This window comes from Muntiacus reevesi, chromosome 5 (assembly GCF_963930625.1).
Source record: "Muntiacus reevesi chromosome 5, mMunRee1.1, whole genome shotgun sequence".
Taxonomy (NCBI): domain Eukaryota; kingdom Metazoa; phylum Chordata; class Mammalia; order Artiodactyla; family Cervidae; genus Muntiacus; species Muntiacus reevesi.
Genome location: NC_089253.1, coordinates 113321599 through 113335680, shown reverse-complemented (window position 1 = coordinate 113335680; position 14082 = coordinate 113321599).

The following is a 14082-nucleotide window of genomic DNA, read 5'->3' as shown; positions in this document are numbered from 1 at the left end:
TCTTTTTCTCTGACCACTTGTATTTCTGAAAGGTATATTTAAGAATGTAGAGATAATTGATACGATCGCCAGGACACTGATTGAGCTCCCTCTGTTAGGACCTACGTGGTTGTGTAGGTCCCAGCTCCCAGGAAAGATTAGATTCTGAAGTTGGAAGCCTTCTAAGAAGAGAGGTCCGTGATACATCTCTAAAGGGAAAGTTGAACTCCTTTACCAAGCTCACACAAGGGACTGTCAACAGTGGCACCTCCACTTCTAGCTAATTCTTGATTGTTTTCCAGAATCACCTTCCTTAAATGGTTCAAGCTTAAAGTTTACCAATGACAGAAATGTGTATAAGATTTAAATTCAGAAGGGAAGTGAAAATCATTAGCCTTAGGAGATTGTGGAATCTCAGGATCCTCTCACGATGGCACCAGACAGGGAAGCACAGATCGATGCTGTAGCTTTGCAGACCTCTCAGCTACTGACCTCGCTAAGTTCCACTTTAAGGTCTCAATTTGGTGACAAAATACACATGACTTCTTAGACATCCCCCACCCCCCATATTCTGGCTTTTCCACCTGCTCCACTATGTCAAGATGTAGCAGTTAATGATTTCTATCATTCACTGAAACCCCCTTCCAAGTCTTCAATTTCACAATTCCTCTCAATTTTGCATAGGTCCTAATTCTTAATTGCTTCTCTGGTGGCTCAGTCAGTAAAGAGTTTGCCTACAATGTGGGAGACCCGGGTTCAATTCCTGGGTCAGGAAGATAGCCTGGAGAAGAAAATCGCAACCCACTTCAGTATTCTTGCCTGGAGAATTACATGGACAGAAGAGCCTGGCAGGCTACAGTCCATGGGGTCACAAAGAGCTGGACACGAACCCTTCATTTTCTCTTTATATTTGTTCCATTAGCTATAGAAGGAGAGTTTTTGCAGTAGAAAGGGTCACATGAAAAACCTTAAAACTACTCTTTCTGTCAAAAGAGTAAATAAAAGCAATACTGAAGTCTTTAAAGGTTCTCAGATATTAGTGCCTCCAAGAGAAACTTGAGGAATGCAGAGGTGACAGGCCCAATCATATGCCCATCTCAAACCACCCCAGACTTGGTGGCAGTTTATCATTATCTCTCTTTATTCTAGAGATGACTGAGCTTAACTGGGAAGTTCTTAGTTGTGGTCTTTCATATGGAAGCACCTTACAAGTAAAAATTTTAAGGTTTCTATTACCTAGCTTCAAAAGTCCTAAAATGCCACTTTTGTCAATCAAGACCGTCACTAACACCAAGCAGATTCAATTGACGTGGATGTGGTGTCTACCTCTCGATTTCATCAGAAAAGAAAGAACTGACTGTGCCATTTTGAAGACTATCTACCACACCATTCCATAAGATATTATGGTGGTCCAATATATTTATAATATGCTGATAGCACCTAGTAAGCAGAATACATTTAGTATTAATGTTTAATGCTTAGTAGAATTCACTTGTGAAGCCATCTGATCCTAGAGTTTTATTTGTTTGGGGATTTTTGTTACTGAAATAATCACCTTTCTCATTATTGATTTGTTAAGATTTTCTTTTACTTCATAATTCAGCCTTGGTAAGCTGTGTGCTTCTAGGAATTTGTTCATTTCTTTTAAAATGTCTAATTCATTGGCATGTAATTGTTCCTTATAGTCTGTTCTGAGCATTTGTATTTCTGTGGTTTCAGCTGTATTCTTTCATTTCTACTTTGAGTCATCTCTCTTTTTAGGCTAGTAAAGGTTTTTCAGTTTTATTTATGTTTAGGCAAATCTTAGTTTCATTGACCTTTTCTATTGTTTTCTAGTCTCTATTCCATTATTTTTGCTCTTATCTTTGTTATTTCCTTCTTTCAGCTAACTTTGGGCCTAGTTGTTCTTCCTTTTCTAGTTCCCTGAGGTGTAAAGATGTTTACTTGAGATCTTTCTTTTTTCTTAATGTAGGCATTCATTGCTATAAACTTCCCTCTTGGAACTTCTTTTGGTGATTCCCATCAGTTTTGGAATGTTGCATTTCCATTATCATTTTTCTCATGATATCTTTTTGATTTCTTCTTTGATCCATTTGTTATTCAGAAGCATGGTATTTAATTTCCAAATACTTGTGAATTTTCCAACTTTCTTACTGTTACTGATTTCTAGTTTTATACCACTGTGGTAAGAGAAATACTCAACATATTTTCAATCTTTTTTAATTTGTTAAGACTTTTTTGTGAGCTAACATATGATCTATTTTGGAGAATGTTCTGTGTGGAGTTGCTAAGATATGTATTCTGTTGCAATTGGATGGAATGTTCTATATATGATTGTTAGGTCAATTTGGTTTAAAATATAATTCAAGTCCAATGTTTTCTTGTTGATTTTCTCTCTGGATAATCCATCTATTGTTGAAAATGGGGAAGAGAAATCCTCTACTATCATTGCATTGTTGTGTAGTTTCACCTTCAGATTTGTTAGTAATTCTTTAATATATTTAGGTGCCCCAGTAATTGTTATGTATATGTCTACAATTTTTACATCCTCTCAATGAACTCACATCTACCTTATTACATAATGACTTTGTCTCTTGTTTCAGTTTTTGATTGAAAATCCATTTTGCCTGATATAAATATAGCTACCCCTGATCTCTTTTGGTTTCCACTTTCATGGAATATCTTTATTCATCCTGATACTTTAAACAGACTGAGGCTGCTGTTGAAGCTCTATATTGCATCTTTATTTCATTTGTTGACTCTTCAGCTCCCAGATATCTATTTGGTGATTTTAAATAACTTCTCTCTTTCCGCTGAATTCTTTTTCAAGTAACCCAGAGGCCTCTATTTCTTCGGAGTCAGTTATTGGAAAGTTATTTGGTAGTATCACGTTTCTGATGGTTTTGCATTTAAGTCTGCACATTTGAGGGCACATTCCCTCTTCCTGGCACAAAAGTGGAGTCTGTGCATCTCCATCAGCTGAGGTCAGTTGGCACAGACTGCAGGGGTCTTCTTTGGTCAAGAATATGATGGGCTGTGGATGGCAGTAGTGGCTAGCGCTCCTGGGATCCTCAAAGGTGATGCTGGGGTCTTCCTGTTGTTCTCTTTATTTTGCCCATGGGAGGCAGTAGTAGCCAAGGAGATTCCTCTTGACACCTGGTTTGGTATGCTATCGCTCAGGGTCTGGGGTCAGGTGCACATAAGACCAACATAGTATCTTGGTCGTGGAGCACAGGTGTACTTTCTGGAGCAGTGGCGCTGGTGTCTTAAGTCGTTTTGTGCAGATCATCAGTAGAACCGGAGCATCCAGGGTCACCACAGTGACAGCAACTGGGGTGGATGCCTCTGCAGCATCCACAGGGCCCCAGGAGGACACGGCATGGCAGTGCCTTAGACCCCAAGCAGGCAGCTGCAGGGTTAGCACAGTGTGGGGATGGTGGGTCAAAGTCCCGACTTCGACTCCAGATGGCAGTTGCAGGGCAGAAGCATCATGCCCCCAGTGGTGGCCTATTAAAGTCACATGTCAGGAATTATGGCATGGAGCTCAGAGGAGCAGCGGTATGGCTGAGCCATGACCTGGGACTCAGAGGGCAGAACACAGGGCAGTGGCAGTGATTTCATAGATGGTAAGGCATTGTGACTACCCAATCAGGAGAGCAGGACACAGCAGTCACTGGGGCCTCTTGGGGCTCATTTTGCCAAACTGATAGCTCCAATCTCAGGGAGAGGATGCAGTGAGGAGACTCTGGGCAGCTTCATCAGCTAGAATCAGGTTGGTGTACACTGTGGGAGTCTACTCTTGAGAGTCCCTTGGACTGCATGGAGATCAAACCAGTCAATCCTAAAGGCAATCAATCCTGAAAATTCACTGGAAGGATTGATGCTGAAGCTGAAGCTCCAACACTTTGGCTACCTGATGCAAAGATCTGACTCATTAGAAAAACCCCGATGCTAGGGAAGATTGAAGGCAGGAGGAGAAGGGACGACAGAGGCTGAGATGGTTGGATGGCATCACCGACTTCATGGACATGAGTTTGAGTAAGCTCCGGGAGTTGGTGAATGACAGGGAAGCCTGGGGTGCTGCAGTCCATGGGGTCCCAGGGTCGGACGCAACCGAGCGACTGGACTGAACTGAACTGACTGTGGAAGACCTTATGAGCAGCAGACTGTAAACTTGCACAGTGGTGAGCCTTGCCGGGGTCCTTGTGCTCTCCTTTCCTCATGGGGTGAATGCTCCCTGAAGGAATCTCTCCTGGCATCAAGCTGCTCTGGACTGGGGGATTGGGTGACACAGATAAAATGCTTCCTGCACCTTCTGTGTAGCCACAGAGCTCTGCTGGCTTTTTGCTGCTTCTCTGTTGTAGTCTAGAACACTCTCTGAGCTATTAACATTGGTGTGTAGTTGCTTATTTATTGTTTTTGGTTCAGGAGATGAGGGTTGGGACTTCCTTATCCTCCATCTTGCTTTTGACTACATTTTAAATCTTTCTGTGAATTGGACAGTCATTATTTTATACATTTTCCAATTATTTTATTTACTTCTTATTGATTTTTAAGAACCCTAAGTCTTGAAGATCTTAACAATTTTTTTTTGTTGTGCAAGTAATTTTTCCCATGACACTGAACATTAGCTATTGGTAATATTGCTCAAACCTTTCCTTCTTCTTGTGATGCAAATGGCTGCAGCATAGAATAACTATTATACTTACCTTGAGGTTAATCACTTACCTGAATGCTGGCATAGTTTTTACATTTACTTGCTGAGTATGAGGTTAAGCAAGTCAATTAACTTCTCTAATTTTCTTTCCTCATTTGTATAATTAAATGTTTAATAGATAATGCTAAGATACCTTCCAGCTGTAAATTCCTAAAGCCTTTTATGAAATGCAGGGAACAATTGCCACATGTGGAATTTCCTAGGCAATTTGGAATGCCCTCCCCATAACCTTCATATAATTAATAATGAACTTTCTTCTCTCTACAAGGTGCACTGATATGTTCTTTGTATTCTAGTAATCATAATTGCATTGTACAATTCTCTGCACTTCTCTGAAGTACTTTGAAGTGTCACAGTTTTTCATAACTGTAAGAATCTTAAAAATCATATCCTCAACTATTTCATTTGAAAAACAAGAGAATATTGTCTAAGAAAGATTAAGTAGATTGCCCACAGTCGCCCAGCTGTGATGTGATACAGATTAGAACCTGCATTTTATGATTTTTAATCCAATGCTGTTTTCACTACATTTCATTGTTTCTGCTTTGGAACTCTACCATTCTTTCACTATAATTGCCTTTAATATCTTAACATTTATATCAGTATGTACACAATACTATTAAAAATATTTCATGGGCAGTGTCAGTTTTACAAACTTGACACATATCTTTAAGGAGCTTATATTTGAAAGAAACTAGTCCATTTTTTGCTTATTGATTGACACTTAAGCCTACTTTTCATAATCCTGACTTGATACTTGAAAACCACTTGTTCTTTCTGTTTAGACAGATAGCCAGACATCTAAACATATAATGGGGCTTCCCTGGTGGCTAAGATGCTAAAGAATCTGCCTGCAATGTAGGAGACCTGGGTTCCACCCTTGGGTTGGGAAGATCCCCTGGATAAGGGAATGATTACCCACTCTAGTATGCTTGCCTGAAGAATCCCATGAACAGAGGAGTCTATAGGCTACAGTCCATGGGGTCACAAAGAGTCAGACACAACTAAGTGACTAAGTACACACACATATGCATGCGATAGGATTTTCTACCATGAGTTAGAGTACTTTCCTGGGACTTAGAGACATGGTGATGATAGATAGACATACACCTTGTTCACAAAGAGATCAATTTGGTGGAAAGAATACACAAAACTACAAATAAGTAGTGATTATTCTATGATAATAATAACATCATGCACTTATCTGTTAAACAGTTTGGATAAGTCACATAAATCAAGAGAATATTAAATTGCAAATATAATTAAAGGATTAGAAAGCAGAAGCATGCATACAGTTAGGTATATATATAATTAATCTATTGAGGTCTTCCCAGGTGAGTGATTCCAGATGAAGTAAATAAAGCTTTTGTTTTTGTTTTTGTTTCATGCTTTGTATTTGCTTTTGTTTTTATGAGTCATGTATGTTTACTGAGTGATACAATAAATTCATTAATATATTTTATAATATTATTTCAGTTGCAATAATGAGGATAAAGCAAATATAAACACTCTCTTGCTTTGACCTTCATTTGACTGATGAGATACATCTATCAATGCACATACATGTACATACATGAACTACATCATTCAATCCCATTCAGTGGGATGATTGTTCAGTTGTATTATTTAAAAATTTTTATTGGAGTACAGCTGTTTACAATGTTGTGTTAGTTTCGGCAAAGTGAATCAGCTATACGTATATATATATCTCCTCCCTTTTTTGCTTTAGTTTTCCTTCCCATTGAGGTCACCACAGAGCTCTGAGTAGATACAGCTCTGAGCTGTAGAGTAGGTTCTCATTAGTTATCTATTTTATACATAGTAGTGTATATATGTCGATCCCAATCTTCCAATTATCCCAATCTTCCAATTCATCCCTCTCCCTCTGCCCTCCTTGGTGTCCATATGTTTGTCCAGATGAAGTAAGGTTTTTGACAAAGGAAATGGACAAGAATTGGTGGAGAAGCCTGAGTAAGGAGGACAGCATATTCAGGATGGATAACCCAACTCACTGGAGCCCATGTTGGCAAGTAACCATAAAGAAGTAAACAGACAGTGGGGATCTAAAATCATAGGAAATAAGAGGGGTACCTTCCTTTTCCCTACAGCTTTATCCCAGGAGATGAAAGCATTTAACTAGATGAATTCAAATTAGTCCAACATCATTAATAGGAAGTTCAAATATAACTAAAGAGGATCTACTTAATTAGTGTACCCTACAGGTGTTGGAACTGATTCTGTCATCCATGACTTTCTTTCACTTATTTTGGAATAAAAATTTGCTTTGAGATTGGATGCTGTTTAAAACCTTTGAAGTAAAGCCAAAATGTACAGCTTGGGTTTCACTAAATTTATTTAGATAAGAAAACATCTCCTTTGGGAGATCTCTTGATCACAGAAACAATTAACTTAGCATAATAAATAGAAGAGCAAAAATCCTTTAAATGACTTGAAATAATAGATATTGTGAAATCACATTTTTGAAGCCTCAGTATGTAATTTGAAACAACTTTCAAAACTGTTAGCTTTAATCTTCTTCTCAGTACCATGGTGCCAATATGGACTGGTCTGTGACTATGAGGAAACTGCAATGGCTAATTGGGATGTTTAGAAACTGGAATCATTATTTAAACTGCAAGAGTCATGAGAGAACATGCAATTATTCTTTGGTTTCAAATATAGCTATGTGTAATAGTTCAAAATAAAAAAATCAAGTTATTGGCAATTTTAACATCCTCAGAAATGTATTCCTTGATAAATACATTCAAATATTTAAAGCAATAAAGGTGTCAGAAAATGTATGCTTAATGTATATTATTAAAAAGTAAAGTCTAGATTAAAATTGTGAAGCTCAAACCAAATTTAAAATGTGCTGGGACTTATCATTCTCACAAATTTATTGACAAATTCACCTGTAAATTTTAACCTTTTCATTTGTGCTGTTATTGTTATATGTTTACAAGTTACTCCTTAAAATTTGTCATATTATATTATCTTAAATTACAAGAAAATGGATTCCCACATACATATGAAGAAAACATTTCTTAAATGTCATCAAGATATAAATGTTGCTCTTATTTCATGAATTGTATGAATTTTTCTTTTGTTTTCACAGCTTTTCTTTTCTCTCTTAAAAAAAGTATATTTACTTTTCAAGGAAAGGCAATCTATTTAAAATATAGCAGTGTGTACATGGTAATCTCAAACTCTCAATTTATCCCTCCTGCTGTCCTTCCCCTCCCTGGTAACCATAAGTTCATTCTCTAAGTCTGTGAGTCTGTTTCTGTTTTATAAATAAATTCATTTGCATTATTTTCACTTTTAGATTCCCCATATAAGCAATATCATATGATATTTGTCTTTCTCTGATTTACTTCACTTGTATGATGATCTCCAGCTCCATCCATGCTACTGCAAATGGCATGACTTCACTCTTTTTAGTGGCTGAGTAACATTCCTTTGTATATATGTACCTCATCTTCTATATCCATTCCTCTGTTGATGGACATTTAGGTTGCTTCCATGTTCTGGCTATTTCTTCAATGACCATTAGGGGGCATGTACCATTTTGAACCATGTTTCTCTCTCTATATATGCTCCAAAGTGGGATTGCTGGATCATATGGTAGCTCTATTTTTCATTTTTTTTAAAAGAACCTCTATACTGTTCTCCAGAGTGGCTGTACCAATTTACAACAGGGTGAGAGGGTTCCCTTCTCTCCACATCCTCTCCAGCACATACTGTTTGCAGATATTTTAATGATAGCCATTCTCACAGGAGTGAAGGGATATATCTCATTATAGTTTTATTTGCATTTCATTAATAATTAGGGATGTTGAGCATCTTTTCATGTGCCTCTTGCCCATCTCTTTTGTCTTATTTGGAGAAATGTCTCATTATGTCTTCTACTCATTTTTTTGATTGAGTTGTATTTTTGCTATTGAGCTGCATGAGTTGCTTATTAATTTTGGAGACTAAACCCTTGTCAGTCACATCATCTGCAAGTATTTTCTCCCATTCTGTGGGTTGTCTTTTCATTTTGCTTATGGTTTCCTTTGCTGTGCAAAAGCTTATGAGTTTAATTAGGTTCCATTTGTTTATTTTCGTTCTTATTTCCATTACTTGGGGAGACAGATCAGAAATGATCTTGTGGTTTATGTCAGAGTTTTCTGTCTGTTTCCCTCTAAGAGTTTTATAGTATCTGGTCTTATATTTAGGTCTTTAATCCATTTTGAACTTATTTTTGTGTATGGTGTTAAAGAAGAAAACATGTATTTTTGACATTCTATCACTGATATATAACACTTTGCTCACAAAAATAAACATTATGAACTCTTTAAAAGATACATTTCTGAAATTCAACATAAATATGTATATAGATAAGTGGAAAAGAGAATAAAGTGACAAAATTTCACATACATTGTCAGTGAAATGTTTGCAAACCAGAAATCTTCAGAAGCTTTTTGACAAATACCCACATATATTCATGTTTTTCTCATTCTCGATTGCCCTCTTCAGAACGTACTCCTCCAACTGGAGGCTTCCTTGAAGTTCATGTCACTGTCTACTTAATCTTCAGTCTTTGATTTCTGTGTTATCTATCAGTCTCCTTTTCTTTACTAAGGTTATAATACCAGGCTCGATACCAGTTTTCTTCTCCATTCCCAAGTTCTGCCTCATGTCCAGTGATTTAGTTTCCTGTTGACCTATCCAATATTCTGGCATCATAGTTCACCCACATTCACTGTCCTAGGGGCCTTTATCTCTACTCTAGACATCCACAGAAATGTGTTGGTCATTAACTGGAACACTCCACTTCCACACTCTTCCTTACAGAGCCCGTCATTTACTAGTCACACTTCTGCGCTCCCTTTCACTCAAGTAAATATTTTCTGTTCTTGGCACAGGGATCTGCAGCCATTTGGACCCTTTGGTATTCTCCTCTTGTCTTCATTTCCTTTCCTACTTAGTTATACTTATTGGTTTATCATTTTACTAGTCTTATGTTTATATTTCAAATCTCTTTTTTAAAATTGAAGCATAGTTCTTTTACAACATTGTGATAGGTTCTGGTACAGCAAAGTGATTCAATTTTACATTTTTATATGTATATATACATATATATATATACACAAACACATACATATTCTTTTCCATTATGGTTTATTCAGTTCAGTTCAATCACTCAGTCATGTGCGACTCTTTGTGACTCTATGGACTGCAGGACGCCAGGCCTCCCTGTCCACTGCCAACTCCCAGAGTTTACTCAAACTCATGTCCATTGAGTTGGTGATGCCATCCAACCATTTTATCCTCTGTTGTCCCCTCCTCCTCCTGCCTTCAATCTTCCCCAGCATCAGTGTCTTTTCCAGTGAGTAAGCTCTTTGCATCAGGTGGCCAAAGTATTGGAGTTTCAGCCTCAACATCATTCCTTCCAATGAATTTTCAGGATTGATTTCCTTTAGGATGGACTGGTTTGATCTCCTTGCAGTCCAAGGGACTCTCAAGAGTCTTCTCCAATACCACAGTTCAAAAGTATCAATTCTTCAGTGCTCAGCTCTCTTTATAGTCCAACTCTCACATCCATACATGACTACTGGAAAAACCATAACCTTGAGTAGATGAACCTTTGTTGGCAAAGTAATGTCTCTGTTTTTTAACATGCTGTCTAGGTTAGTCAAAACTTCTCTTCCAAGGAGCAAGCACCTTTTATTTTCAAGGCTGCAGTCACCATCTGCAGTGATTTTGGAACCTAAGAAAATAAAGTCTCTCACTGTTTCCACTGTTCCTTCATCTATTTGCCATGAAGTGATGGGTCTGGATGCCATGATCTTTGTTTTCTGAATGTTGAGCTTTAAGCCAGCTTTTTCTCCCTCCTCTTTCACTTTCATCAAGAGGCTCTTTAGTTCTTCTTCACTTTCTGCCATATGGTTTATTACAGGATACCAAATATAGTTCTCTGTGCTATAGAGTAGGATCTTGTTTATCTATTTCACAATTTGTATCTGCTAATCCCAAACTCCTAATTTGTCCCGTCTTTACTGCCTTTCTGCTTTGGTAAACCTAAGTGTGTTTTCTAAGTCTGTGAGTCCATTTCTGTCTTGTAAATAAGTTATTTTATGTCACATATTAGATTCCACATATAAGTGATATCACATGATATTTGTCTTTGTCTGTCTGTCTTACTTCACTTAGTATGGTAATTTCTAGGTCTATCCATGTAACTGCAAATGGCATTATTTCATTCTAATATTTCAAATCAGGGGAAGTGACAACTAGAATCAAGGGATTAGATCTGATAGACAGAGTGCCTGAAGAACTATGGACGGAGGCTTGAGACACTGTACAGGAGGCAGTGATCAAGACCATCCCCAAGGAAAAGAAATGCAAAAGTCAATATGGTTGTCTGAGGAGGCCTTACAAATAGCTGAGAAAAGACGAGAAGTAAAAGGCAAAGGAGAAAAGGAAAGATATATCCACCTGAGTGCAGAATTCCAAAGAATAGCAAAGAGAGACAAGAAAGCCTTCCTCAGTGATCAATGCAAAGAAATAGAGAAAAACAATAGAATGGGAAATACTAGAAATTGCTTCAAGAATATTAGAGATACCAAGGGAATGTTTCAAGCAAAGATGGACACAATAAAGGTCAGAAATGGTATGGACCTAACAGAAGCAGAAAATATTAAGAAGAGGTAGCAAGAATACACAGAAGAACTCTACAAAAAAGATCTTCAGGACCTAGATAACCACAACGATGTGATCACTCACCTAGAGCCAGACATCCTAGAATGTGAAGTCAAGTGGGCCTTAGGAAGCATCACGATGAACAAAGCTAGTGAAGGTGATGGAATTCCAGTTGAACTATTTCAAATCCTAAAAGATGATGTTGTGAAAGTGCTGCATTCAACATACCAAAAAATTTGGAAGACACAGCAGTGGCCACAGGACTGGAAAAGGTCAGTTTTCTTTCCAATCCCTAAGAAAGGCAATGCCAAAGAATGCTCAAACCACCACACAATTGCACTCATCTCACATGCTAGTGAAGTAATGCTCAAAATTCTCCAAGCTAGGCTTCAGCAATACATGAACCATGAACTTCCTGATGTTCAAGCTGGATTTAGGAAAGGCAGACGAACCAGAGCTCGAACTGCCAACATCCACTGGATCATTGAAAAAGCAAGAGAGTTCCAGAAAAACATCTACTTCTGCTTTAAAGACTATGCCAAAGACTTTGACTGTGTGGATCACAACGAACTATGGAAAATTCTCAGAGATGGGAATACCACACCCACTGACCTGCTTCCTGAAAAATCTGTATGCAGGTCAAAAAGCAACAGTTAGGACTGGACATGGAAAAATGGACTGGTTCCAATTTGGGAAAGGAGTACATCAAGGCTGTATATTGTCACCTGCTTATTTAATTTATATGCAGAGTACATCATGAGAAATGCCAGGCTAGATGAAGCACAAGTTGGAATCAAGATTGCTGGGAGAAATATCAATAACTTCAGATATGCAGAGGACACCACCCTTATGGCAGAAAGTGAAGAACTACTAAAGAGCCTCTTGATGAAAGTGAAACAGGAGAGTGAAAAAGTTGGCTTAAAGCTCGACATTCAGAAAACTAAGATCATGGCATCTGGTCCCATCACTTTATGGCAAATAGATGGGGAAATAAAGGAAACAGAGAGAGGCTTTATTTTGGGGGGCTCCAAAATCACTGCACATGGTCACTGCAGCTTTTTTTTTTTTTTTTTTTTTTGTCACTGCAGCTTTGAAATAAAAAGACACTTGCTTCTTGGAAGAAAAGTTATGACCAACCTAGACAGTATATTAAAAAGCAGAGACATTACTTTGCCAAGAAAGGTCCATCTAGTCAAAGCTATGGTTTCTCCAATAGTCATGTATGGATGTGATAGTTGGACTATCAAGAATGCCGAGTGCCAAAGAACTGATGCTTTTGAATTGTGGTGTTGGAGGAGACTCTTGAGAGTCCCTTGGAATGCAAGGAGATCCAACCAGTCCATCCTAAAGGAAATCAGTCCTGAATATTTATTGGAAGGGCTGATGCTGAAACGGAAACTCCAATATTTTGGCCACCTCATGCGAAGAGTTGACTCACTGGAAAAGACCCTGATGCTGGAAAACATTGAAGGTGGGAGGAGAAGAGGAAGAGAGGATGAGATGGTGGGATGGCATCACTGACTCGATGGACATGTATTTGAGTAAGCTCCGGGAGTTGGAGATGGATAGGGAAGCCTAGCGTGCTGCAGTCCGTGGGGTTGCAAGAGTTGAACACAACTGAGCAACTGAACTGAACTGAACTGACCTGAACTTGATGATCTTGAGAACATTATGGTAAATAAAATAAGATAGAGAATTACAAATACTGTATGACTTAAGTATATCTAGAATCTAAAAAACAAAACAAAATTATTTATAAGAACCTAACTCATAAATTCAGAGAGCAAATTGGTGGTTGCCAGATTGGGGACTTGGGGCTGGGTGAAATGAGTGATGGTGGTAAAATCTACCTGCTTCTAGTTATAAATAAAGTCCTATTAATGTAAGATATGGTATGATTACTATAGTTAATATTTCACTGCATGTTTGAAAACTGTTAAGACAGTAAATCTTAAAAGTACTATCACAAGACAAAGATTTATAACTATGTATGGTGATGGGTATTTAACTGAACTTACTGCGGTAATCATTTTGCAATATATACATATATTGAATTATTACTTTGTACACCTAAAACTAAGACAAAATTATATGTCAGTCATATCTCATTATAGAAAAGAAAGAAGACCTCAAAATTCACCTTTGTAGATTTCTCTTTCATATAAAGATGAATACTGAACAAGATTAGATACAAATATTCAACATTTTTACTTCAGTTCAACTCTTTCACAATGGATTAAGGAATGTTTTCATCCACGTGTATGGATATAGTCATTTGTATAGTGATATATGACAGGGAAGATAATTATGGAGGTGCTATTATGCATGTACTGCTTTTGAAAACTTTTCCCTTCTGATTGTCTTTTCCTAATCTGTTCCCTTTTGTCTTCTCTTTCTTGTAGAATATTATTGATCCCGAATGGTTTTACTATCTGCTCCCTATTTGTAATATTCATCTATTCCTTTCTGACCTTCTTGCCAGTTTTCTTTATATAACATAACAGCAAGCAGTTAAGAATTTCGGTAGCATTTGTGTCTGTGTGAGTTCACAGGGATGTGTATATGCAGATATGTGCATGTAAACATGGATGGACAGACACGCCAGAGAGCCTGTAATGGCAAGTAGAAGGGTTGCTGGATCTTCTAATATTGAGAAACACTCCATTACAGCTCTACTTTTCTATAGCACTACTTTTCTTTCA